The sequence below is a fragment of the Taudactylus pleione genome, unplaced genomic scaffold, assembly GCF_031769625.1.
Source record: "Taudactylus pleione unplaced genomic scaffold, aTauple2 ptg002223l, whole genome shotgun sequence".
NCBI lineage: Eukaryota > Metazoa > Chordata > Amphibia > Anura > Myobatrachidae > Taudactylus > Taudactylus pleione.
In genome coordinates this window covers 120363-148073 of record NW_028286616.1, presented here as the reverse complement: position 1 = coordinate 148073, position 27711 = coordinate 120363, and positions in this window count along the sequence as shown.

The window sequence follows — 27711 nt, the reverse complement described above, 5'->3', positions numbered from 1 at the left end:
GGCTGTGGTACAAAATGTTGAAATTCAGAATGTCAACGCTGATGTTATGTCAACATGGTCATAACCCTACACCTAACCCGAAATCTACACCTATCTCAAACCCTATACCTAACCCCAGCCCTACCATTGGAAAATGCAGGGGGGGTTCTGGTTGCCTGGAAACCCCCCTCCCCAGCCCACACCATGATGAACACAATAGAAATAGCATATAATACTAACGTTGCATGATTTTAATATCTCCTCAGTGTCACAAATGAAATAATTAGCACCACGGCTTGATCTTTTAAAATGTGTGAGCCAGTCATGAATACACTTGTGCATCAAATAAGAGATCTGGAAAACATGCACTGTTAGGGGTGCACTGATATAGGTCATCTATACTATAGGGTCAATTATTAATACTGTATAATAATAATACACTATCCAGTGCATAAGGAGATCAATATGTACAATATGTCCAGGGCAGTGCTAGGTTCCTCTGCTGCTCACCCAGACTCCCGGACTTGCTAAAATGTGTCCACATCTGAAAAAAAAACCATTCACCTCAGGCAGGATGGCCCTATGCCTAACCCCACCCCTACACCCAACCCCACCCTTACACCTAACCCCACCCCTACACCTAACCCCACCCCTTCACCTAACCCCACCCCTACACCTAACCCCACTCCTTCACCTAACCCCACCCTTACACCTAATCCCACCCCTACACCTACCCCCACCCCTTCACCTAACCCTACCCCTTCACCTAAACCCACCCCTACACCTAACCCCAACCCTACACCTAACCCCACTCCTTCACCTAACCCCCACTCCTACACTTAATCCCAACCCTACATCTAACCCCAACCCTATACCTAACCCTACCCTTAATCCCAACCCTACACCTAACTCCAGCCCTTCACCTAACTCCAACCCTACATCTTACCCCAACCCTATACCTAACCCTACACTTAACACCAACCCTACACCTAACCCTACATCTAACCCCAACCCTATACCTAACCCCAACTCTACACCTAACCCCAACCCTACACCTAACCCTTATGTAACCCTACACCTAAACCTAACCACAACCCTACACCTAACCCCATCCCTAAATCTAACCCCAACCCTAACCCTACACCTAGTGCCAACCCTACACGAAACCCCATCTTACATCTAACCCTTTACCTAACTCCAACCCAACAGCTAATCCCAACCATACACCTAATCCCAATTTTACTCCTAAACCTACACCTAATCCCAACCCTATACCTAACTCAAACCCTACACCTAACCCTAACCCTACACCTAATCCCAACCCTACACCTAATCCCAATTTTACTCCTAACCCTATACCTAACCCCAACACTACACCTAACCCCTACTCTACACCTAACCACATTCCTAAATCTAACCCCAACCCTACACCTAACCCCTAAGTAACCCTAAACCTAACCCTACACCTAATGCTAACTCCCACCTAACCCCAACCCTACACCAAACCCTATCCCTACACCTAACCCTACACCTAACTCCAACCATTCAGCTAACCCTATAGCCAACTCCAACCCTACATCTAAACCTAACCCTACACCTAATCCCAACCCTATACCTAACTCCAACCCTACCCCTAACCCCAACCCTATACTTAACTCCAACCCTACACCTAACCCTATACATAACTCCAATTTTACAGCTAATCCCAACCCTATACCTAATACCAACTTTACTCTTAACCCTACACCTAATCCCAACCCTATACCTAACTCCAACCCTACACCTAACCCTACAGCTAATCCCAACCCTACACCTAATCCCAACCCTATACCTAATCCCATCTCTATACCTAACTCCAACCCTACAGCTAATCCCAACCCTATACCTAACTCCAACCCTACACCTAACCCTACCCCTACAGCTAATCCCAACCCTACAACTAACCCTATACCTAACTCCAACCCTACAGCTAATACCAACCCTATACCTAATCCCAACTTTACCCTTAAACCTACACTTAATCCCAACCCTACACCTAATCCCAACCCTATACCTAACTCAGACCCTACCCCTAACCCTACACCTAATCCCAACCCTAATCACAACCCTACACCTAATCCCAACCTTACACCTAACCCTATACCTAACTTCAACCCTACACCTAACCCAATCCCTACATCTAATCCCAACACTACACCTAACCTTATACCTAACTCCAACCCTACACCTAAACCTAACCCTACACCTAAACCCTACACCTAACCCTACACCTAACACTAAACCTAAATCTGCAATGTCGGCAATGTGATGTTGGCCCATTACGTACTGTAAATTAACAAGACAAGTTTTATAGGGGTAGAGAAAATGAGATGCATTTATTGGACTCCCAGGGCGGAAATGGTGCATATAAGGGCAGCTATTGTAATGGGTAATGGTGAGACAACATTTTTATTTATTAGCAGTTATTTACATATTGCCTACACATTATGCAACAATATCTAGACAATATTTAACCATTCCCATCAGTCCCTGCCCAAATGCATTTTGCAATCTATGAGCCTAATTCAATTCAATGCGATAATGAATAGCCGCGGGAGGGAGCTCCCGCAGCTGTTCAATACACCGCGCTGTTTGCCTTGTCGTGAATTGGTTAAGTCAGAGAATGCAGTTATCGCGATTTAACCTGGGTGGCAAGGTGCGGTAACCGGCATTCCCTGACTAAAGTGCCTGGTGTGCGGCTGTTAGTGCCACGCTAAACTGGCAAACAGATGCGCGCCCGGCACTTTTGTCGGATTTCTCCTCGTATACCCAGGGGGGTGCGAGAAGAAATCCATTAGCTGCCCAAACACCACGTTGTATTGAATAGCTGTGGGAGCTCCCTCCCGCAGCCATTCATCATCACACTGAATTGAATTTGTCCCTATGTTTATAGTAACGCACAGACGCACATTTTGCCAGAAGCCAATTAATCTACCAATATGTTTTCTTAGAATACAGTATACAGGTCAGATAGCCGTAGCACACGTGACTATGTCTGCTGTATGGACTGCATATAGAGGACGTAGGCAATGCAATCAATATCAAAGAACATACAACAATAATATCAGATAATAGAGCTCAAACTTGGCTGACATGCTGATAGAGTTGCTCTCCGATGTCCTTTCATCTTCACTTTCTCACCCCCTCTGGTGAAATTGACGGGGTGGCTATGGGGGATATTGCAGGCCAACAAATGTGTCCAAAAAATATGAAGTTTTACAGAACAAAAAACAAAAATGAAAAAAAAAAACCAGCATCTACAGTACCTCTTATGGCCACCAGGAGCCCTTCCATTTAAGGTGTGTATTACGCTAGAATGTAATCTTTAGACTGCTGATGCCCACAAGTCATCTGGTGCCTTAGGTCTCAGCAGTAGCGGCTCCAGGCATGGGCAAGCCGGTTCGTCGCCCAGAGCGCCACTGTATCCGGAGGGTGCAGGAAACTCCCACCACTCTCCCGGAGGTAGAGGAAATATTTAAGCTTAGGGGGAGGGAGCGGAGGAGGGGAGGGGCGGCAACTCCATACGGCGCTGGACGCAGCACAGCCTAGCGCCGGCCTTAGGTCTCAGTATCGCTCGGTAACAGCATTACAAGGTAATTGTTTTTTTTATTTTATGTTTTCTTCCTGTCAGATAAAAGAGGCCAGGCGGGCAGAACAGGCTGTGGTCACATGCCACTTAGTAATGTACGATGGGTAAGTGCTATTGTTTCTTTTTGGTTTCGGGGCTGTGAGGCAAGAAGCAAAGCAATGAGACCAAGGGGTAAATTTACTAAAGTTCGATTAGAGATTAATTTTTATGAGATTGAATTGAACTTGAACAGCAAAATCCCTTAGCAAATTTTACATTTACTAAGAATGGATTTTGCTTTTGATTTTCAACTAGAATTCGATCTTGTATTCTTGTTTCAGTTTAACAAGGGATTTGCTGTTCAATTTTACATGTTCATGTCCAAATCGAACAGCAAATCCTATGTCGAAACAAACTTCTAAGCCCCAAATGAATAGAAGAACTTCATGCTTTAATTTTCAGCATGAGCAGTTATTTTTGACACAGATACATGTATACATCAGTGAGATGCATACATGTATCTTACTGTAAAAAGTTGTAAAGAGTTAATGTTTTAAAAAAAATGACGTGGGGTCCCCCCTTAAAACAGAACCAGCCCCTGACTTTTCCTAGCCAGTCCTGATTGTGTAAGTACAGGGAAAAACTTGCATATCGTTCCCCTGTACTTAGAACGACCAGCACCAGGCTCTGATCCGGTCCTGGTTCTGGAATAACAGGGGAAAAAATGCATAGGATTCCCACTGATGTATGCATGTATTGTATCTGCGTGAAATCTAACGGATCATGCTGAAAACTAATGCATGAAGTTCTTCTATTCATTTGGGGATTTGTAGTTCGAGTTCATTTTTAATTTGATTTACAGATCGAATGTTAGTAAATGAAGGGATCCTATTGTCCTCTAATGTTTTTCAGAAATTTGATTTCATTTCAAATTCCTTTTTCTGTTTGATTTGACATTTGATTTGGCCTTTAGTAAATCCCTTCATAAAAAAATTGAATCAAAATTCGAAAGCAAAATCGAACAGAAAACAAAATCAAACCATAGTAAATATAATCCCTAGTAACATTAATAACCAATAATAAACCATCAGTATTAGTAATGCACAATAGTAATGCCCAGTAACATGCAGGAGTAACAGTGACAACCAATAATAAGCCATCAATCATAGTATTGCATTATACAGTAGTAATACCCAGGAATGTCTAGTAATGTTACTGCTGTAGCCGTCACAAGTGATGTTACCACCCCGCTGTCCTCACGCCTTGTACACATCACCACTGTACACATCACTACTGTACACATCACCACTGTACACATCACCACTGTACACATCGCCACTGTACACATCACTACTGTACACATCACCACTGTACACATCACCACTGTACATATCGCTACTGTACACATCACCACTGTACACATCGCCACTGTACATATCAGCACTGTACACATCACTGCTGTACACATCGCCACTGTACACATCACCACTGTACACAGCTACTGTACACATCACTATTGTACACATCACTACTGTACACATCACTGCTGTACACATCACCACTGTACACATCGCTACTGTACACATCGCCACTGTACACATCGCCACTGTACACATCACTGCTGTACACATCGCCACTGTACACATCACTACTGTACACATCACCACTGTACACATCGCCACTGTACACATCAGCACTGTACACATCGCCACTGTACACATCGCCACTGTACACATCGCCACTGTACACATCACTGCTGTACACATCGCTACTGTACACATCACCACTGTACATATCGCTACTGTACACATCACTATTGTACACATCACTACTGTACACATCACCACTGTACACATCACTACTGTACACATCGCCACTGTACACATCGCCACTGTACACATCACCACTGTACACATCGCCACTGTACACATCACTACTGTACACATCGCCACTGTACACATCACCACTGTACACATCGCCACTGTACACATCACTACTGTACACATCGCTACTGTACACATCACTACTGTACACATCACTGCTGTACACATCGCCACTGTACACATCACTACTGTACACATCGCTACTGTACACATCACTACTTTACACATCACTACTGTACACATCACCACTGTACACATCACTACTTTACACATCACTATTGTACACATCACTACTGTACACATCACATCACTGCTGTACACATCATCACTGTACACATCACTGCTTTACACATCATCACTGTACACATCACTACTTTACACATCGCTACTGTACACATCACTATTGAACACATCACTACTGTACACATCACATCACTGCTGTACACATCATCACTGTACACATCACTACTCTAGTTCTAATTATGATTTATTTATTCTTCTCACATAAAATGTAATACATGGCCCTTTGGGTAAGCCGGACGCACTGTGACGCACCCAATTCCCACCAGGCTGCCTGACAATGCTGCAGACTATGATAGGGCACCAATCACATATTGTATGTTGTACTCGTGTGCATTTTATATTGGCGCTATCGCCAATATTTGTGCAATGGCAGCGACAAGGGTCCCGGGATGGTTTGTGTCCTGCCATAAAGATTACACCAGGTGTCTTCCTTCCCAAAATCCTGCACAATATAAATGACGTTATACAGAAACATATTCCTCCGTAGCCCCTTTCCAGAAATGTTATGAGAAGAATAGAAACAGAATAGATTTGTATTTCCTGTACAATCAGCCCTTCTGGTAGAGTCAGACGTGACACCAGAAGATAACTCGCTACAGAGCAGCGAGAGAGCCGCCATCTTGCAAATTCCAGGAAACATGTTTTCCAAGTGAGTCGGTTTTATCCATTATGGGAACTCAAATTCATTCATAGTTCGCAAACAAGGAAGAAAGGCTCAAACCGGCGTCCTTCAGCGCTTAATGGAATATGAAGAATACTTCAGAGGTCTCACACGCTTAAAATCTCAGTTATTGTGAGAAAAGAGGAAATATTTTGTACAAAGTGACCATCCATCGCCAATCAACCGCGGAAAGAAAATCAGTATCAAAGGCACAGTATTAACCCACGGCACACAATATTAACCCATCAGACACTGTATGAACCTATTATACACAGTACTAACCCATTATAAACAGTGTGAACCTATTATACACAGTACTAACCCATTATAAACAGTGTGAACCTATTATACACAGTATTAACCCATCAAACTCAGTACTAACCAATCATAGACAGTGTGAACCTATTATACACAGTATTAACCCATTATAAACAGTGTGAACCTATTATACACAGTATTAACCCATCAAACTCAGTACTAACCAATCATAGACAGTGTGAACCTATTATACACAGTATTAACCCATCATACACAGTGTGAACCTCTTATACACAGTACTATTAACCCATCAAACTCAGTACTAATCCATCATATACAGTATGAGCCTGTTATACTGTACACAGTATAAAACCATAATACACAGTGTGAACCTATTATACACAGTATTAACACATCAAACTCAGTACTAACCCATCATATACAGTATGAGCCTATTATACACAATGTTAACCCATCAGACTCAGTACCAACCCATCATATACAGTATAAGCCTGTTATAAACAGTGTTAACCCATTATACACAGTAAGAACCTATTATACGCAGCATTAACCCATCAGACTCAGTATTAACCCATCATATACAGTATGAGCCTATTATACACAGTATTAACCCATCATATACAGTATGAACCTATTATACATATTATTAACCCATCATATACAGAATGAGCCTATTATACACAGCATTAACTCATCAGACTCAGTATTAACCCATTATATACAGTATGAGCTTATTATACACAGTATGAACCTATTATACACAGCATTAACCCATAAGACTCAGTATTAGCCCATCATATACAGTATGATCCTATTATACACAGTATTAACCCATTAGACAAAGTATAAACCTATTATACACATTATTAACCCATATGACACAATATTAACTCATTAGATGCAGTATGAACCTACTATACACAGTTTTAAGACACAGTATAATTTATATCACAGTATTAAACAATTCAATGCAGTAACACATTAGAAACATTTAAAAAACACATTAGACTTCTTATTATTATTATTATTATTATTATTATTATTATTATTATTATTATTATTATCAGACCAAGTATTAACCCATTATATGCAGCTCTAAATATTTCTACTTTTTTTTGGTAGTTATCATTTTAATACTTAGTAGTATTTTGTATAACTTATTTGTGTGTAGTAAAGTGTCAGAAAATACAGCCTTTATACATATTTTATTCCTCTCACCTTCCTACAGTATGCTGGGTAATCAGTAAGGCCAGGGTGCTTGCTGGGGTATAATCTAGGGAAGAGCAATGCTGCCATCTACAGGCAACCACAAACTACTACGACTGAACAATTTCAGAATTCAACAAAATCAGATTTTTACTGTATTCAGCGACTCTAATCCAGGTTGTCATGTGACCTTGTCTTTCACCTTCTATAGGGATCGTAACCTCCTAGTATAATAGCACCTGATTGTCACTGTGTCCATTGAGTCCTGGTTTGGGTTAATCTTATTGTAATGCAGAAACAATATACTAGAAGGGAAAAAAAACAGTGATATCCAACTGCGAGCAAAACACATGAAAGGAAAGCAAGAAAAAAAAGAGGGGAAAGAAAAACAAAATATAAGAGCTAATTGAGTCTGCTGTGAATCTTTTCTCTAATGAAGATGCCCTTTTGACCTGCGCTGCGATGGAGGGGAGGATGAGGTTCAGCGAGACGTTAATCAATATCAGGAAAATAAGAATATGTCTTCTCAGAGCCATGTAAAGCTTCTTGTAATTACAGCAGGCTGAAAGGTACATGGCTTATTCTCATGGTGCCTCCGTGTTTGATGTGCGCTCACAGGGATCTCAGACTCAAATCTCCCAAAACATAAAAAGAAAAGAAAACACTGGAACCTGCTTTTGTGGCTCCGTCTGCTGATCCCCACTGAGAGAGGCCATTCTGATTATCACTACCTGGGGCGCCAGCCAGTCCTCAAATAAATAATAGCAAAAAACTAAACAACGGGACATCTAGGGCGCGATTCAATTGTTTTATCGCACATGATCTCCTGTCTACAGCGATATTCAATAGTTTTTAGACTCACATACCTTTTCGCGCCCAAATCGACCATGTTTAGTCGCATACGACAGCTAAACCCATCTAAAGTCCTGGTTGGTGCGGCCAAAACCAGGACTTTTCAATGATTTCTTATCACCACCTCAGGAGCGACCAAGTAGAAATCTGTGCGCCTGCGGAATTCGCGCCCGATCAGAGCAACGATTGGATTTATTTGTCAGGCGCCCATTAGTAACAGCTGCGGACGCAAACAATTAAATCGCCCCCTAAAGCTGGGAGTGGCACCGAGAGAGGGGGGGGAGCAGGTACTAAATACCTGTGCCCAGGCATGCTGGAGGAGTCTGGTAGAGGCCCAGCAACCCCCCCCCCTGAGTGCTGGGCTGCACCGGGAGGTTGCTCGTAGCTGCAGCAGTCTCCTATGCCTGAGGGGGGAGCGATCACGCTGATCCCCTGGCTTTGCACCGGGCTGAAGGGCCCACAGCTCCCCCCTCCCAGTTTTTTACATTTACGTCTCCCGCGATTAGGTCATGCCCCCTTCTCCTCAGCTCGGCTCTCAGTGCCCCTGAAACTGGGTACACTCAATACCAGTGGTTCTAAAACTTTCTTGAATCACGGCACCCAAAAGTATCAGCATTTTTTTCATGACACCCCTAGGAAAAAAGCTTCTTACGGCTCTATTCATTATGTTAATTATAAGGGTCCTGACCTGATAATTAACATTCTAACTCGCGGCAAGCACCGGAACAATTCATCATTGCTTCGGCGCAGAGACAGCTGATCCGAAAATCAGCTGTCTCCCCGAACGTTTTCACTGCTCCTTTCGGGAACTAGCGTTCAGGCAGGAACACAAAGCACCGGCGTCCAGCGGAAGGAGCCAGACAGGGGCGAGGGGATCCCTCTTCGCAACCCAGGACTCCTACTCATGGGGAAGGAGCAGGTGCGGATGAAACGCCATCTTAAGATGGCGTATGTTCCCACAGTCAAGCTCAGAAAATATTGTATTTTCGGAGCTTGATGAATGTAGGTCCCCATACTAGATCCTAGATATCCGTGATATCTCCTACGTCACCTTTATGACGAATGGCCCCAAAACTTATTTTCTCCCAAAGTAGGTGAAAATGTAGAAATTAAGTAATAATTAATGGACCACCAACCTGTGGCACCCCTGGAAGTGGCCCGCGGTATATTGCGCAATTTGACCAATCTGCAAGAAAATCGTATAGTGTGTAGTGTTCCCCCAATGCCTTATTTTCACTCGTTATTAATTGCTTCGTCCCGCTGGATGTTCTGCACGGCCAATGGGACGATTCCACGGATGACATGGCGTTGCTACATGAAGCGTGTAATGATATATCGCAGGATCGTGTAGTGTGCAGAGTACGGCGATGCAATATATTGTTACATCGCATAGCAACGTCATTCAGGTGTGTACCCAGCTTTAGACTGTAATGATGATTACAAGTCAGCAATGGGCAGCACAGAGGTACTAATGCCTCATACCTCTCTGAGGTCATTGGTTCAATTAGTGACCAGGACGCTACATGTGTGGAGTTTGCACGTTGTCTCCATGTTCACATTTGTTTCCTCCCGCACTCCGACCACGTACTTTTAGGTTAATTGGCTTCTGACAAATTTAACCCTAGTGTGCCTGCCGACATAGGGAATTTAGGCCCTCATTCAGAGCCACTCGCTAGCGGCAGTACGCTCGTTCCGAGTGATGTTCGCACATCTGCGCATGCGTACGGTTTTTAGTACGCATGCGCAAACCAGTCAGTGCGGCCGAAAATCGTTTGTACGCTATATAGCGAGTGCCTGCTATTTTGAGTGACAGAATGAGGCGTATGTGGGTGGTAACAGGGGAAGGTGCTTGAAAACGGGGAGTGGAATTCGAACGCAGGCGTGCTTAAAGGTCAAAACGGGCGTTTTAAGGGAGTGCATAATTAATACAGCAGCGTCATTGACCACGTCACTTGTTTTTTTTTACTCAGAACTGCTCGCAAAATAGCGGTTGAAAAAACCAACCACAAGAATAGCGAGCAGTTCATACGCTGTACGATGTACTCGATTAATCTAATAAATAGCGGACATGACGTATGGTGCGTGCGGCCAGGGGGCGTTTTTAAGAAATAAAAGAGCGTATGTTTTGCTCGCTCGTTCAGACATAGAGGCGTGAACAGACCGCAAACAGCGAACGGTTGATTTGAATAGCCACCCCTTGTTTTAGAACGAACGACCGCAAATAGCGAGTGGCTCTGAATGAGGGCCTTAGAGTGCAAGCTCCAATGGCTCAGGGACTGGTATAAATTACAAATATTTTCTGTTCTGCACCTTCAGTCCTACCGTAGACAAAAGCGCTGCTTAAACAACATTATTATTATGTCAATTTGTGGCACTATATAAGTAAACAATAATAATAATACAAGTGGTATACAGAGTATTCCTGGTGACATATGCAAAATGCTAAAGTTATTTGTCTGCATTTGGGTTGGTTGAGTTAAATGATACATATCGGCCTTACAGCAATTACATGCATCATAGTCGCCTACGGTCTTTGTAACTATAGAGACAATTGCATCGTGCTGGCTTATTCCTCAGCTGCAATCAATTAAATCCCAATGAGGGCAATGTCACACAGGACGGCAGAGCACCATCATTGTGTAGCCAAAGGAAAGTAGTAACTCACTGCTGCATCTCCCTCCATTACAGTCTATATAAATCCTGAGCTCCTCCGATGCCTACATTCTGTAATGGGGAGGGGGAAGCAGAGGATTATTCTGTCCGCATCCGTGTATTGTTGTCCAGTGTTACTACTCTGCTGTAAGTGAGCAGAGGGCCCGATTCAGACCCGCTCGCGAGCGCTGAGCGCACGCAAGCGGGTCGATGTTGGCCAAGCCGTCGCTATGGGTCTCGCTACAAAGGGGGCGTGCTGTCGATGTTGAGTGACAGCACGCCCCCTTTGGTGGGCGTGCCGGGGGCGTTGCTGCCCAGACAGAGGCGTTCCCATGGGAACGCCTACCATCTGCGGCCGGCCCCACTGACATCACAAGTGATGTCAGTGGGAGTGCTCTCGGCTCTGATAGAGCCAAAATCACTCCAGGGCTTGCGGCAACGAGACCCTACCACAAGGGTCTCGTCGCAAGCCTGATGGTCGCGATGGACTTGCCCATCGCGGCCATCTTTTTGGCCGCTCACTATAGCCAGGAGGCCGCTCTAAAAAAAGAGAGGGAGGGCACTGATTCAGAGCGAGCGCTTAGAAAGAGAGTCCGGCTCTGAATCAGGCCCAGAGGGAGCAGACGAACACTGGTGTATACACACACAACGATGTCAGTAACCAACGATTTTAATGAACGATTTTCGTTCAGATTTTCACTTGAAAAATCGTTGGTTACTAAAATAATGAACGATTTTCAAAAACGATGAACAATGAACGATTTTTTAAACATGCATACAGTGAATGGAAATCGTTCGTTTATCGTTCATTCTGCACAGCATAAACGATTTTCTGAACGAAAATCGTTTGTTGAACAGTCAGAATGGACGATGAACTACAAACGTGAACGATTATAGTTCATCGTTCAGCTTAAAAAGATGAACGATTTTACAAACAATGTAACAATAACGACGTCGTTATAGTTTAATTGTTCAAAAAATCGTTATGTGTGTACGCACTTTTAATAGTTGCTGTCATTTTGAATCTTGAGTATATGGAGTACATTTTGGCGTTATCCATTGTGGGTTATATTTCTGAAGGTCAGCGTCTCAGTATCTTAGAGAGAGTGAGAATTGACTTTAATTTTCATTTGCAGTTCAGCCGGCGGCACGGAGTTCTCGCCCTGATGGCCTCAGGTTGCTTCCCTGGAGGTCCCTACTGTCCACTTCTCCACACGCTCGGTCTCATCCAATGACATATTGTCCACGTGGGTTTTTATACATTTCCAAGCTGGTGACTTTCTCATCGTCATGGGAACTGGTCGCAGGGACAAAGCCGGGCTTCCATTAATTGCCTTTAAAGCGTTGGTGACGCTTACTTTAGTGAAGGTGATGACCAGTTGGCATCCATGGCACTTTCATTTGTTGCGTGTCATTTTCAGACACTGGCTGTAATGATATTTATCCCTTAGGGGTAAATTTACTAATGTGAGAGTTTTTAGAAGTGAGTTTTAAAAGTGATGCTGCCCATAGCAACCAATCAGATTCTACTTAACATTCAACTAGCACCTTCTAGAAGATAATAGCTAGAATCTGACTGGTTGCTACAGGCAACATCACTTTTAAAACTCACTTCTAAAAACTCTCACTTTAGTAAATGTACCCCTTAGTCTTTATTTGTGTGGCCCCCAGTGATGCGGGTATTGGGGCTCCCGCTTTATCATGTTCTGACTAGGGGTGAGCGGGTTCGGATTTCTGAAATCCGAACCCCCCCGAGCCCCCCCGATCCGAGTCCGATCCGAATCAGGCTCGACTTTTCCCGCCTGACTCGGATCTGAAATCGAGGCAAAACGTCATCATCCCGCCTTCCGAGTCTCGCGGGTTTTGGATCCTATATAAGGTACCCACGTCGGCGCCATTTTCTCACTCGGCTGTGGACAGTGAAGAGGGAGGGTGGGAGTTAGGGCTGTGTAGTGTAGTGTAGTGTAGTGCTGCTGTTGTCCACTACTTCAAAGTCCATAGGGGCTGGCTGTGTTGTGCTGTGCTGCTGTTGTTAATAGGGGCTGTGTCCACTACTTCAAAGTCCATAGGGGCTGGCTGGACTGTGTTGTGCAGTCAGTTCTCCATAGGGGCTGTGTCCACTCCAAAGTCCTGTGCAGTGTCCCAGTCCTAAAGAGGTGCTGTAGTGTTGTCCAGGGGGTGCTCTGTCCATCAGGGGTGCTCCCCCCAAGTGCTAAAAAAATAATATATTTTCTGTGTTTGTGAATTGTGTGTGCAGTAGCCGCACGGGCATCAACAAAGTAGTGCCAAGCGTGCGCCTGTGTCATAAGTAAAGGGCCGGCTGGCTTGACCGTTAAAGGGTGCTGTAACCCCCGAAAGTACACTCCAGTCCAAACCAAAAAAAAATTATTTTCTGTGTTTGTGAATTGTGTGCGCAGTAGCCGCACGTGCATCAACAAAGTAGTGCCAAGCGTGCGCCTGTGTCATAAGTAAAGGGCCAGCTGGCTTGACCGTTAAGGGTGCTGTAACCCCCGAAAGTACACTCCAGTCCAAACCAAAAAAAAAATTATTTTCTGTGTTTGTGAATTGTGTGCGCAGTAGCCGCACGTGCATCAACAAAGTAGTGCCAAGCGTGCGCCTGTGTCATAAGTAAAGGGCCGGCTGGCTTGACCGTTAAGGGTGCTGTAACCCCCGAAAGTACACTCCAGTCCAAACCAAAAAAAAAATTATTTTCTGTGTTTGTGAATTGTGTGCGCAGTAGCCGCACGTGCATCAACAAAGTAGTGCCAAGCGTGCGCCTGTGTCATAAGTAAAGGGCCGGCTGGCTTGACCGTTAAGGGTGCTGTAACCCCCAAAGTACACTCCAGTCCAAACCAAAAAAAAATTATTTTCTGTGTTTGTGAATTGTGTGCGCAGTAGCCGCACGTGCATCAACAAAGTAGTGCCAAGCGTGCGCCTGTGTCATAAGTAAAGGGCCGGCTGGCTTGACCGTTAAGGGTGCTGTAACCCCCGAAAGTACACTCCAGTCCAAACCAAAAAAAAAATTATTTTCTGTGTTTGTGAATTGTGTGCGCAGTAGCCGCACGTGCATCAACAAAGTAGTGCCAAGCGTGCGCCTGTGTCATAAGTAAAGGGCCGGCTGGCTTGACCGTTAAAGGGTGCTGTAACCCCCAAAGTACACTCCAGTCCAAACCAAAAAAAAATTTATTTTCTGTGTTTGTGAATTGTGTGCGCAGTAGCCGCACGTGCATCAACAAAGTAGTGCCAAGCGTGCGCCTGTGTCATAAGTAAAGGGCCGGCTGGCTTGACCGTTAAAGGGTGCTGTAACCCCCAAAGTACACTCCAGTCCAAACCAAAAAAAAATTTATTTTCTGTGTTTGTGAATTGTGCGCGCAGTAGCCGCACGTGCATCAACAAAGTAGTGCCAAGCGTGCGCCTGTGTCATAAGTAAAGGGCCGGCTGGCTTGACCGTTAAAGGGTGCTGTAACCCCCGAAAGTACACTCCAGTCCAAACCAAAAAAAAAATTATTTTCTGTGTTTGTGAATTGTGTGCGCAGTAGCCGCACGTGCATCAACAAAGTAGTGCCAAGCGTGCGCCTGTGTCATAAGTAAAGGGCCGGCTGGCTTGACCGTTAAAGGGTGCTGTAACCCCCAAAGTACACTCCTGTCCAAACCGAAAAAAAATTATTTTCTGTGTTTGTGAATTGTGTGCGCAGTAGCCGCACGTGCATCAACAAAGTAGTGCCAAGTGTGCGCCTGTGTCATAAGTAAAGGGCCGGCTGGCTTGACCGTTAAAGGGTGCTGTAACCCCCGAAAGTACACTCCAGTCCAAACCAAAAAAAAAATTATTTTCTGTGTTTGTGAATTGTGTGCGCAGTAGCCGCACGTGCATCAACAAAGTAGTGCCAAGCGTGCGCCTGTGTCATAAGTAAAGGGCCGGCTGGCTTGACCGTTAAAGGGTTCTGTAACCCCCAAAGTACACTCCAAACCAAAAAAATATATATTTTCTGTGTTTGTGACTTGTGTGCACTGTGGCTGCACGTGCATCAACAAAGGAGCAGCGCCAAGCGTGCGCCTGTGTCCCATAAGTAAAGAGCCGGCTGGCTCATTTCTTAAAGGGTGGTGTAACCCACAAAGTGCACTACTCTCCAGCAAAAATAAAAAAATATTTTCTGTGTTTGTGTGCGCTTTAGCCGCACGTATATATATCAATATAACATAAATGTTGGACCAAACTTTCTCTGATAAAAATAAAATAGGGAAAGATCAAGAACCACTTCCTACTAGTGCTGTTGCTGCTGCTGGGAGTTGTTCATCATCCCAGAGAGGAAGTAGGAACATCACTACTTTTACTAAACAATTGACCCTCCAACAGTCCCTAGCGATGAGGATGAAGTACGACAGCAGTCATCCTGAAGCAAAACGTATAACTGAGGCCTTGACTGCTATGTTGGTGTTAGACGTGCGTTCGGTATCCAACATTAGTGCAGTGGGATTTAGACAATTGATGGAGGTAGTGTGTCCTCGGTTCCAAATCCCGTCTAGATTCCACCTGCATCCTCAAAGCAGCAGCGACAAGCGTGCGTCTGTCTGTTAAAGGGTGGTGACACCCTCAAAGTGTGCTACACAAACAATTAAAATATTGTTCTTTTTTTTTCTGTCTTTGTGAAATGTGTGGGCTGTAGCCGCACCTGCATCCTTAAAGCAGCAGCGACAAGCGTGCGTCTGTCTGTTAAAGGGTGGTGACACTCTCAAAGTGTGCTACACAAACAATTAAAATATTGTTCTTTTTTTTCTGTCTTTGTGAATTGTGTGGGCTGTAGCCGCACTTGCATCCTCAAAGCAGCAGCGACAAGCGTGCGTCTGTCTGTTAAAGGGTGTTGTAACTCTCAAAGTGCTCCAAAAAATCAAAAAAAATTTTTTAATGTGTTTGTGACTTGAGTGCGATGTAGCCACACTTGCATCCTCAAAGCAGCAGCGACAAGCGTGCGTCTGTCTGTTAAAGGGTGGTGACACCCTCAAAGTGTGCTACACAAACAATAAAAATATTCTTCTTCTTTTTTCTGTCTTTGTGAATTGTGTGGGCTGTAGCCGCACCTGCATCCTTAAAGCAGCAGCGACAAGCGTGCGTCTGTCTGTTAAAGGGTGGTGTAACTCACGAAGTGCTCCAAAAAATAAAAAACTATTTTTTTAATGTGTTTGTGACATGTGTGCGATGTAGCCGCACTTGCATCCTCAAAGCAGCAGCGACAAGCGTGCGTCTGTCTGTTAAAGGGTGGTGACACCCTCAAAGTGTGCTACACAAACAATAAAAATATTCTTCTTTTTTCTGTCTTTGTGAATTGTGTGGGCTGTAGCCGCACCTGCATCCTTAAAGCAGCAGCGACAAGCGTGCGTCTGTCTGTTAAAGGGTGGTGACACCCTCAAAGTGTGCTACACAAACAATTAAAATATTGTTCTTTTTTCTGTCTTTGTGAATTGTGTGGGCTGTAGCCGCACCTGCATCCTTAAAGCAGCTGCGACAAGCGTGCGTCTGTCTGTTAAAGGGTGGTGACACCCTCAAAGTGTGCTACACAAACAATTAAAATATTGTTCTTTTTTTTTCGGTCTTTGTGAAATGTGTGAGCTGTAGCCGCACCTGCATCCTTAAAGCAGCAGCGACAAGCGTGCGTCTGTCTGTTAAAGGGTGGTGACACCCTCAAAGTGTGCTACACAAACAATAAAAATATTCTTCTTCTTTTATCTGTCTATGTGAATTGTGTGGGCTGTAGCCGCACCTGCATCCTTAAAGCAGCAGCGACAAGCGTGCGTCTGTCTGTTAAAGGGTGGTGACACCCTCAAAGTGTTCTACACAAACAATTAAAATATTGTTCTTTTTTTTCGGTCTTTGTGAAATGTGTGGGCTGTAGCCGCACCTGCATCCTTAAAGCAGCAGCGACAAGCGTGCGTCTGTCTGTTAAAGGGTGGTGTAACTCTCAAAGTGCTCCAAAAAATAAAAAACTATTTTTTTTATGTGTTTGTGACTTGTGTGCGATGTAGCCGCACTTGCATCCTCAAAGCAGCAGCGACAAGCGTGCGTCTGTCTGTTAAAGGGTGGTGACACCCTCAAAGTGTGCTACACAAACAATAAAAATATTCTTCTTTTTTCTGTCTTTGTGAATTGTGTGGGCTGTAGCCGCACCTGCATCCTTAAAGCAGCAGCGACAAGCGTGCGTCTGTCTGTTAAAGGGTGGTGACACCCTCAAAGTGTGCTACACAAACAATTAAAATATTGTTCTTTTTTTTTCGGTCTTTGTGAAATGTGTGGGCTGTAGCCGCACCTGCATCCTTAAAGCAGCAGCGACAAGCGTGCGTCTGTCTGTTAAAGGGTGGTGACACCCTCAAAGTGTGCTACACAAAGAATAAAAATATTCTTCTTCTTTTTTCTGTCTTTGTGAATTGTGTGGGCTGTAGCCGCACTTGCATCCTCAAAGCAGCAGCGACAAGCGTGCGTCTGTCTGTTAGAGGGTGGTGTAACCCTCAAAGTGTGCTCCACAAACAATAAAAATATTCTTTTTTTTTTTCTGTCTTTGTGAATTGTGTGGGCTGTAGCCGCACTTGAATCCTCAAAGCAGCAGCGACAAGCGTGCGTCTGTCTGTTAAAGGATTACATCGGTGACAGCATCCAAGTAGGCATGTCAGACAGTCCGTACCTGTACTGGCAGGAAAAAGAAGCAATTTGGAGGTCCCTGTACAAACTGGCTCTATTTTACCTGAGTTGCCCCCCCTCCAGTGTGTACTCCGAAAGAGTGTTTAGTGCAGCCGGGAACCTTGTTAGCGAAAGGCGTAGGAGGTTGCTTCCACAAAATGTGGAGAAGATGATGTTCATAAAATGAATGATCAACTCTTCCAGGGAGACCAGCCTCCAGAACGTACAGAGGGACCTGTGGTTCCAGCAGGGACGAATTAATACTCTGTGAGGATGAGGATGTACATAACACTGAAGAGGGTGAGGAATCTGTGGATGAGGAGGATGAGGACGACTTCTTGCCTCCGTAGAGCCAGTTTGTGCAGGGACAGATTAATTGCCAGCTTGTTTTGTGGGGGCCCAAACGAACCAATCATTTCAGCCACAGTTGTGTGGCAGACCCTGGCGCTGAAATGATTGGTTTGTTAAAGTGTGCATGTCCTGTTTATACAACATAAGGGTGGGTGGGAGGGCCCAAGGACAATTCCATCTTGCACCTCTTTTTTTTCTTTGCATTATGTACAGTTTGGGGCCTAGTTTTTCAATGCCATCCTGTCTGCCACTGCAGTTTCACGCCTAGATGGGTCACGTGTTTGTGCCGCCCACTCGTGTCGCTTAGCATAGTCATCCAGCTACCTCGGTGCAACCTTTTGGACATAAAAACACTATTGTGAGGTGTGAGGTATTCAGAATAGACTGGAAATGAGTGGAAATTAAGGTTATTGAGGTTAATAATAGCATAGGAGCAGAAAAACCTACAAATTCTGTGATTTTAGCTGTTTTTATGCTTTTTTTCAAAAAAATACAGATCCAAAACACAAAACCCAGAACCCAAAACACGGAAGGGTGGTTTTGGCAAAACCAATCCAGATCCAAAACACGAAGAAAGATCCAGATCCAAAACCAAAACACAAAACACGAAAAGTGGCCGGTGCACACCCCTAGTTCTGACACTGAGTGTGCATGTTCCTCAGTGTTACTGCCATCCTCAGTACTAGGCATGTACGCCGCGCTGTGATTATTGATTGGCTTCAGCTGAGGCGATCTGAGACATACTCATTCCTTGACATATATTCAATAATTTTATCTATCTGCACATACTCTGCAACTTAGCTGCAATGTCAAAAGATGTTTCTGACACATACAATTTTCTGATTCTTAAAGCCAGGCCAGGGTGGACGCGCGTTAAGATGGCGTGCCCCCACGTGGACCAATAGAAAGCTATAGATCAGGACAGTGACTTTCCCTAACCCATCGTCCAGCTTCATCGGCCCCCACCATAATACTTTGTAGCCCCCTCCTGTCGGGGGTCTTTGATTATAGGGACAAATGTTATTAATGTGAAAAAAGCAAACAAAATAAGAAAAGCAGCAGCAGTATTGAGCTTTACAAGAATCGTCGCCCAGGTAATGTCCCGGACCCCCACAAGTAACTATAAGGTGGTCTGCAGGCCTGCATTACTCCTGGACAACTGCTTCAAATAATTCATAATATTCAGCTCATCCTCTGAACGTTGTGTGTGTTCCCTCACGTCTTGTGCATGTTTATTCCCTCACATTTTGTGTGTGTATCTGTTCTGTTCCCTCACGTCTTGTGTGTTTGTTCCCTGACGTCTTCTGTGTGTTCCCCAAGATCTTGTGCATGTTTATTCCCTCACATTTTGTGTGTGTATCTGTTCTGTTCCCTCACGTCTTGTGTGTTTGTTCCCTGACGTCTTCTGTGTGTTCCCCAAGATCTTGTGCATGTTTATTCCCTCACATTTTGTGTGTTTTTTCCCTCAGGTCTTGTGCATGTGTGTTCCCAGATGTCTTGCTCACGCCACTATTGCTCGGCTCGCCCATGCATGCCACGTTTGTGCTCCAACGACACAAACCACCCTCCCCAAGGCCTCCCCCTTTCCTGAATCCGGCACACGGATCGTCCTGTACCGAACGGACTGTAAGATGGAGGCATGAGCTGCAGTGGAAGCTATTGGTTCCTGGCCCCCAGGTGAGGACGGAGACTAAAAAAAAAAAAAAACTGCAGAGTCCAGATACACCAACCAGCCCAAGTAATTAACCAGGTGAGAGGTTTATTGAAGTGTAGTAGAAGTTTCTTGTACAGCCGTAATCACAGTGATACATTTGTGCAGACTCGGGGTCATTCAGACCCGCTCGCGAGCAAATTTCGCTCGCTAGCGGGTCGATGTTGTGACACTGCGCATGATGGAGGGAGCTACGTCGTGCGCATGCGCGAGACCCGGCGAGCGATGAGAAATACGTCGCTCGGGGTCTCGCACCAAAGGGGGCGTGCTGTCGATGGTGACTGACAGCATGCCCCCTTTGGTGGGTGTGCCGGGGGCGTGGCGGCCAGACGGAGGCGTTCCCATGGGAACGCCTACCGTCTGAGTCCGGCCCCGCTGGCATCAGTAATGATGTCAGTGGGAGTGACTTTGGCTCTGATAGAGCCAAAATCACTCCTGGGCTTGCGGCAGCGAGACCCTACTGCAGGGTCTCGTCGCAAGCCCGATGGTCGCGATGGTCTTTGACCATCGCGACCATCATCATGGACGCTCGCTATAGCTGTGGGTGGTCACCCACAACTATACGAGCGTCCAGGAGGACGCTCCATTTTCATGGAGGAGGGCCCTGATTCAGAGCGAGCGCTCTGGTCAGAGCGTCCGGCTCTGAATCAGGCCCTCAGCGCGGGCCCCCTCCTCTCTGGCAATGCAGTAGACTCTCCACAGAAATGGCGTCAGTCCCAGGGTGAGCTCTACTGCACATGCAAAAATCACAGAGAAAATGGCTGCCACCATTTTCCCAGTGATTATTGATGCTCTGCAACACTGGATCGGCGCTCTGGAGACTACAGAGAGATAAGTATAACTATATATGGGTTTAGGACCCCAGGCACTGCACACCCTGCACCTATTATAAATGCGCCATTGATCAGTTACTAGGATTCTGATATATGGAGTATTTGAAAGGTTTTTCCTAAATTTGGCAACAAGGGGCAGAACATTGCATCACCAGGAACATGGCACAATTTGGGGAACTGCACGGCTATGCCACTCCAGTCCAGTCCAGCCTGAAGAGCCCCAGCTCTGTTCTCATAATGGAAGATCTTCTAATTACGCCGTTGGCCCGTACTTACTAGAGGACCTGCGCTGCTCATCTGAGAGCACAGCTTGTGTGGGAGATTCAGTATCTCCAGGCCCCTTCCACATCCGGGCCCAGTATATTCCCTACTTCTGCCCACACTAGTTTCATGTGAGCTACAGTATACATTCTTTAACCGAACCGAGTATAATGTCCATCTTATTTCCTACCTCCCAACATTTACGCTTGCAAAATCATGACAAAATAAGCCCCACCTCTAATCTGTCCATTTTCCATCCTGATCCACCATTTTTTGGTTTGAACTCTTGCTCTATCGAGGACTGTGAGCCGGGGATGTACTGCAAAATTCGGGACAGTTGAGAGGACTGTTTCTCGTCTATAAGTAATATGCACTGTGGCACCCAGTAACCATTGGTTGTAAAAACAAAGGCCTTCATTCAGAGCCGTACGCTCTGAGCAGAGCGCACGCTCTGAATGAGGGCCGGCCTCCATGAAAATGGAGCGTCCTCCTGGACGCTCGTATAGCTGTGGGTCACCACCCACAGGCTATACGAGCGTGCATTTTGATGGCCGCGATGGTCGTGACCATCGAAACTGCGAGCCGGAGCCTGAGGTTGAGGTTTTCAACCGCAAGCTCCGGAGTGATTTTGGCTCTATCAGAGCCAAAATCACTCCCACTGACATCACTAGTGATGTCAGTGGGCCGGCTTCTGACGGGAGGCGTTCCCGTGGGAACGCCCCCATCAGGGAGGCACGCCCCCGGCACGCCTACCAAAGGGGGCGTGCTGTCAATCAACATCGACAGCACGCCCCCTTTGATCAGACACAACGAGCGAAGGACTTTCCTTCGCTCGTCGCGTCTGGCGCATGCGCACGACGGAGCTCCCGCCGTCGTGCGCATGCTCAGTCCAGAACATCGACCCACTTGCGAGCGGACAGCCGCTCGCGAGTGGGTCTGAATCAGGCCCTAAGAAAGTGAATACTTATGTAGTAACCATTTCCTTAAAGCTGCCACAAGCAGAAATAAGCCATTGGAGCTCATTCCTACACCGCCAAACTCCTTGGCTTTTCACTGAATGGTCTGCCGAGGGCACGCAAAGCTGTACACCTGTCTCAGAAGACACCCCCAGAATTTAGAAGTGCAATGAGGCGCACTCCCCCACCACCACTTTAATTCCACTTTTTTCATTAAACATTCCATCTTCACCTAACATGCATCTCATTATAGCCTAAAATGTCCAATTAACTGTACCTATGGGTGTGGTAGAATATGTCACCATCCAAAATGTTCCGAATTTCGACATGGATTGGACATCGACACGTGAAATGTTGACTTTAACATGTTGACAGATGTGCAGATTTCCATTGCAGAGGTGAGCATGCTGCAACCTAACCCTAAATTTGTAAAAAAAAAACTGGTGATCAACATTCGCGATGTCGACATTATGAACGTACTGTATATCGAACTGCAGGAGCATGCAGAGAAACGCATTAAAGAAACTGTTTCTATTTACTTGAAATCTGCATGAAGTTCCCATTGCCTGCTGCTATCAGGCGCCCACGTCCGGATCCGCTCACCATTCAGCGCTGGTATATGAATCACTGAGCTCTTTTCAGCAGCAATGGTTCTTACTATCACACCGCACATTGATTTTGGCATCATTTGAACAACCTGTTGGTAGTGAAAACAGGGCCTGATTCAGAGCCGGACACTATTTGCGCTCGCTCGTTCAGAAAAAGGGGCCGGCTATTTAAATTGAGCGCTCGCTCTTTGCGGTCTGTTGACGCCTCTATGTCTAAGCGAGCGAACGAAACATGCGCTCGCTATTTTGTAATGACGCCCCCTGGCCGCTCGCATCCTACGTCATCTCCGCTATTTATTTGATTAATCGAGTACATCGAAAGGCGTCTGAACTGCTCGCAGTGCTTGTGGTAGGATTTTCCTACCGCAATCATGCGAACAGTTCAGGCTAAGAAACAACCAAGTGACGTGGTCGATGACGCTGCTTTGTTAATTATGCACTCCCATTAAACGCCCATTTTGACCGTTTGGCACGCCTGCGTTCGGATCTCTACTCCCCGTTTTCAAGCACCTTCCCATTACCACCCACAAACGCCTCATCCTGTCACTCAAATTAGCAGGCACTCGCTATTTTGCGAGCGCTCGATTTCCGACCGCACTGACTGGTTGGCGCATGCGCATTACGACCCATACGCATGCAGATGTGCGAACATCGCTCGGAGCGAACGAGCGGCCGCTTACGAGCGGCTCTGAATCAGGCCCACAGTCCTCACTTATACTGGGAACCTCTGCTAGAGTTGACAACTGATCCAGTCACTGGCTCAAATTATAGTTGTTTCCCGATTATATGGTTACAACACTTATCCCTTCAGAAACTGGTTTTGTAAAACCCCTTCCCTTGAAAAGTAGAAGATCAGCCTAAGATCCAGTTAGATTTGGGCCAATAAGGTCTGAATAAGTATAACTAATGGATTCAAGAGAGAATCCACTTCGTTTGGTATAAAAATATTTACTCATAAACCCCAGTAGCACAGATGTAGAATTACAGTCTTCTCCAGTACATGTACAATATAAACCTTTGTCAGCTGAAGTAGATGTGTAATATGTAGCCACCAGTACAAGCTTCCAAAGGGTATCCTTGGCCGGGTCAAGAGAAAACGGAAGGTAGTCTAACGCCAAAATGGTTAATAGCCAGAAATCTAATTAAACAAAGCCATAAGCAAACAGTGCAGGACATTTTTAGAGGCAATGGTTCAGAGGAGCAGGTTCAATAAATTGACGTAGTGTTTCTAACAGGAAGCGGTTTATATAAACCTGAACTTGTGGTAACAAGCCTTGGGGCTGGCAATCCACTACCAGCAGCAGATCACAGTCATTCCCTAAACCAGAGGTTCCCAAACTCAGGAGCTCATTCAGACCCGGACGCAACGCAGCGTTCGTTCATAACTGGCCGATATTCGCATCCTGCACATGCGTATAAGCCGTAGTGCAGGTGCCCAAACCAGTCTTAGCGATTGGGAATCGAGCGCTCAAAGCACACAGACTGAGCGCTACTTTGAGTGACAGATAGAGCCGTTTGTGGGTGGTGTCAGAGGAAGGTCCATGTAAACGGGGGTGTGGATGTGTGAACGTAGGCGTGCCTGTGCATCCTAACGGCGTTTCATGGGCTTGCACAATTATCATGGAGGCATCATTGTACACGTCACCTGGTTGTATTTCAGCCTGCAGTGATCGCAGTGCTTGCGGTGGGGTAGGGTCTACCTCAAGGGCTACGAGCAGCTCCGATGCCTCTCAATGTTACTGATATTACATACACTTTATGACGATGACGAGTAGTGTGAAGGAAAAGGGTGCGTCTTTAGACTGGCGTGCGTTCGCTACGCTGTCGCTCTCTAAGACATAGAGGACGTCCTTAAGCCTTGCCGTGTGATCGCAGAATTTGCATACCCTGCCCCTGACGGCTGCGAAAGTGCGCTGCGTTGCATCCGGGTCTGAATCGCCCCCTCAGTCCTCAGGGCACTCTAACATTCCAGGTTTTAAGGATATCCATGCTTGACCACAGGTGACCTAATTAGTACCTCAGTCAATTTGATTTAACCACCTGTGCTCAACCATGGATATCTCCAAAACGTGAGCTGTTGGGGGTGCCTTGAGGACCGCATTTGGGAACCTCTGCCCTAAACCATGAAATGAAAAGGATTAAGTAGTATAGTTAGCTCAGCACGTGGCTCACCGCCCAGTGGCCTCCGTGCTGCATCCCAGGACTCAGCAGTTTAAATCCAGCAAAAGTGTCAAATGGCGTAAAAACCTGCAGAAACCATGAAAGAATTGAGGTATAATCCCAAATGACTACCGCGGCATACCAACAGGATGTGTGGGCATACAAAACAATGGCTGAATTTAGTCATAGCTGGAAATAATTAACACAGCTCAAGGGCATAGGTCAGAAGTTCCCAATCACTGCCATTACAGTCCAGGTTTAGGGCTATCTATGCCTCCTGTGTTTAAGCATGAATATCCTTAAAACCTGGACTGCAATGACAGTGATTGGGAACTTCAGGCATAGAGGCCTATTTACATCAAATGTTTTTGCAGCGGTAAGAGTAGATCTTCATTACTATGAAACAATCTATTATTGTGGCGGCTGAGTGATACCTCCCTTTTCTGCTCTCTGAGCTGTCTCTTATTGTGGCGGCTGAGCGATACCTCCCTTTTCTGCTCTCTGAGCTGTCTCTTATTGTGGCGGCTGAGCGATACCTCCCTTTTCTGCTCTCTGAGCTGTCTCTTATTGTGGCGGCTGATCGATACCTCCCTTTTCTGCTCTCTGAGCTGTCTCTTACTGTGGCGGCTAAGCGATACCTCCCTTTTCTGCTCTCTGAGCTGTCTCTTATTGTAGCAGCCGAGCGATACCTCCCTTTTCTGCTCTCTGAGATGTCTCATTGTGGCGGCTGAGCGATACCTCCCTTTTCTGCTCTCTGAGCTGTCTCTTACTGTGGCGGCTGAGCGATACCTCCCTTTTCTACTCTCTCAGCTGTCTCTTATTGTGGCGGCTGAGCGATACCTCCCTTTCTGCTCTCTGAGCTGTCTCTTATTGTGGCGGCTGAGCGATACCTCCCTTTTCTGCTCTCTGAGCTGTCTCTTATTGTGGCGGCTGAGCGATACCTCCCTTTTCTGCTCTCGGAGCTGTCTCTTATTGTGGCGGCTGAGCGATACCTCGCTTTTCTGCACTCTGAGCTGTCTCTTACTGTGGTGGCTGAGCGATACCTCCTTTTCTGCTCTCTGAGCTGTCTCTTATTGAGGCAGCAGAGCGATACCTGCCTTTTCTGCTCTCTGAGCTGTCCCTTATTGTGGCGGCTGAGCGATACCTCCCTTTTCTGCTCTCTGAGCTGTCTCTTCTTGTGGCGGCTCAGCGATACCTCCCTTTCTGCTCTCTGAGCTGTCTCTTACTGTGGCGGCTGAGCGTTACCTCCCTTTTCTGCTCTCTGTGCGATCTCTTATTGTGGTGGCTGAGCGATACCTCCCTTTTCTGCTCTCTGAGCTGTCTATTATTGTGGCAGCTGAGCGATACCTCCCTTTTCTGCTCTCTGAGCTGTCGCTTATTGTGGCGGCTGAGCGATACCTCCCTTTTCTACTCTCTGAGCTGTCTCTTATTGTGGCGGCTGAGCGATACCTCCCTTTTCTGCTCTCTGAGCTGTCTTTTATTGTGGCAGCTGAGCGATACCTCCCTTTTCTGCTCTCTGAGCTGTCTCTGTGGCGGCTGAGCGATACCTCCCTTTTCTGCTCTCTGAGCTGTCTCTTATTGTGGCGGCTGAGCGATACCTCCATTTCTGCTCTCTGAGCTGTCTCTTATTGTGGCGGCTGAGCGATACCTCCCTTTCTGCTCTCTGAGCTCTCTCTTATTGTGGCAGCTGAGCTATACCTCCCTTTTCTGCTCTCTGAGCTGTCTCTTATCGTGGCGGCTGAGCGATACTTCCCTTTTCTGCTCTCTGAGCTGTCTCTTATTGTGGCGGCTGAGCGATACCTCCCTTTTCTGCTCTCTGAGATGTCTTTTATTGTGGCGGCTGAGCGATACCTCCCTTTTCTGCTCTCTGAGCTGTCTTTTATTGTGGCGGCTGAGCGATACCTCCCTTTTCTGCTCTCTGAGCTGTCTCTTACTGTGGCGGCTGGGCGATGCCTCCCTTTTCTGCTCTCTGAGCTGTCTCTTATTGTGGCGGCTGAGCGATACCTCAATTTCTGCTCTCTGAGCTGTCTCTTATTGTGGCAGCTGAGCGATACCTCCCTTTTCTGCTCTCTGAGCTGTCTCTTATTGTGGCGGCTGAGCGATATCTCCCTTATATGCTCTCTGAGCTGTCTCTTATTGTGGCGGCTGAGCGATACCTCCCTTTTCTGCTCTCTGAGCTGTCTCTTATTGTGGCGGCTGAGCGATACCTCCCTTTCTGCTCTCTGAGCTGTCTTATTGTGGCAGCTGAGCGATACCTCCCTTATCTGCTCTCTGAGCTGTCTCTTATTGTGGCGGCTGAGCGATACCTCCCTTTCTGCTCTCTGAGCTGTCTCTTATTGTGGCAGCTGAGCGATACCTCCCTTTTCTGCTCTCTGAGCTGTCTCTTATTGTGGCGGCTGAGCGATACCTCCCTTTCTGCTCTCTGAGCTGTCTCTTATTGTGGCAGCTGAGCGATACCTCCCTTATCTGCTCTCTGAGCTGTCTCTTATTGTGGCGGCTGAGCGATACCTCCCTTTTCTGCTCTCTGAGCTGTCTCTTATTGTGGCAGCTGAGCGATACCTCCCTTTCTGCTCTCTGAGCTGTCTCTTATTGTGGCAGCCGAGCGATACCTCCCTTTTCTGCTCTCTGAGCTGTCTCTTATTGTGGCGGCTGAGCGATACATCCCTTTCTGCTCTCTGAGCTGTCTCTTATTGTGGCAGCTGAGCGATACCTCCCTTTTCTGCTCTCTGAGCTGTCTCTTAT